A 1,189-nucleotide genomic window follows, 5' to 3' on the forward strand; every position below is an offset into this window, starting at 1 on the left:
GGAGTTGTGTGCGCTGCAGCGGTGCCGAGAGAACAGCACAGACAGCAGCAGGTAAGAGACGGAGCCTTGTGGGCAGGCGAGCAGGCCCGTTTTTTGGAAATTGCTGAAAAGGCTCCGGTGTTTGTTCGGTGTGTGGCAGGCGCACAACGCGAGCTTGCGAAGTGATCTGCCGGTCTGGTGTTATGCAAATGAGGCTGAATTGCGTCCTGGGACATGCTGCGAATGCGCAATGGCAACTGCAGATGTGTAGGAAACGGCGCGCTCTTTTTCTCGTTTTGCCCACCCTTTTGAGTGTTAGTGTGGCGTGTGAGTGTGCGAAAGAGTAGGCCCAGCAGGAGGCGGTGGCGTGCAGGGCGAGGAGCTCACCTAGGCTGCGTGATTTGTGCTGTGGGTTGCGGCCACTTGCAGGGGCCTCTACAACTCATACTTACCTGGCAGGGGAGATACTTTGATCAAGAAGGAGGTTCACCCAGGGCGAGGCTCAGTCATTGCACTCCGGCTGTGCTGACCCCTGCGAATTCCCCAAATATGGGAATCTTGATGTGCTTGGTCCAATATCAGATACGGAAGAGTTAAGACACCACGAGCTGCGACAGGATCCCAGTTCGAAAGGAGTCGATGCCACTGCTGGTTCCCGGTTTCTTTTAGTTAGAGGTCCGGAGAAGCATTTCAAGCTGGTTACACTACTCCTTCCGGACATTCATTCCCTTTTCAAAGTCAGTCGTTTTGCTGTAGTCTGCATTATTTAGGCTGATTATCGAGGTTAGCCTTTATTTGGTCATGGGGGCCTCGGTAATGTATGCTAATTCTCAAGACAGTTTCACCCGTTTTCTGATTGCTAGGTTCTGTACCAGTGCAGACATGTCAAACAGTGAATGGCTGTACCTCTATTGTATCCATGCTCAATGAATGAAATCAGTAATAAATGAATATATGTATAGTTATACGAAAAACAAGTGGTTTATCGACTCATCTTCATTTGCAGATTTAGAGGCAGCTTCGATATTCGTTTTAAAAACTGGGTTTTTTTTCATATGGGTCACACACATGCCATAGCAACAAAACATCTCTAGAGATGAGGCTATAGATCACCTTAACACCCTCCAGGTTTTCCTCCCAAAGCCTATGGCACTAACGGCGACCCCTGCTGGCCGAGAGAGCAAAAGCTTAAGCACCTGATGTTCCCAGG

General features: G+C 49.5%; 1 pseudogene; it reads left to right on the plus strand.

Moving 5' to 3' along the window:
- Positions 1-423: 423 nt before the first annotated feature.
- LOC148670335 (U1 spliceosomal RNA) lies at positions 424-552 on the plus strand (annotated as a pseudogene).
- Positions 553-1,189: the final 637 nt, after the last annotated feature.

Source organism: Lepisosteus platostomus, chromosome 5 (assembly GCF_059453375.1).
Source record: "Lepisosteus platostomus isolate fLepPlt1 chromosome 5, fLepPlt1.hap1, whole genome shotgun sequence".
NCBI classification, from domain to species: Eukaryota; Metazoa; Chordata; class Actinopteri; order Semionotiformes; family Lepisosteidae; genus Lepisosteus; species Lepisosteus platostomus.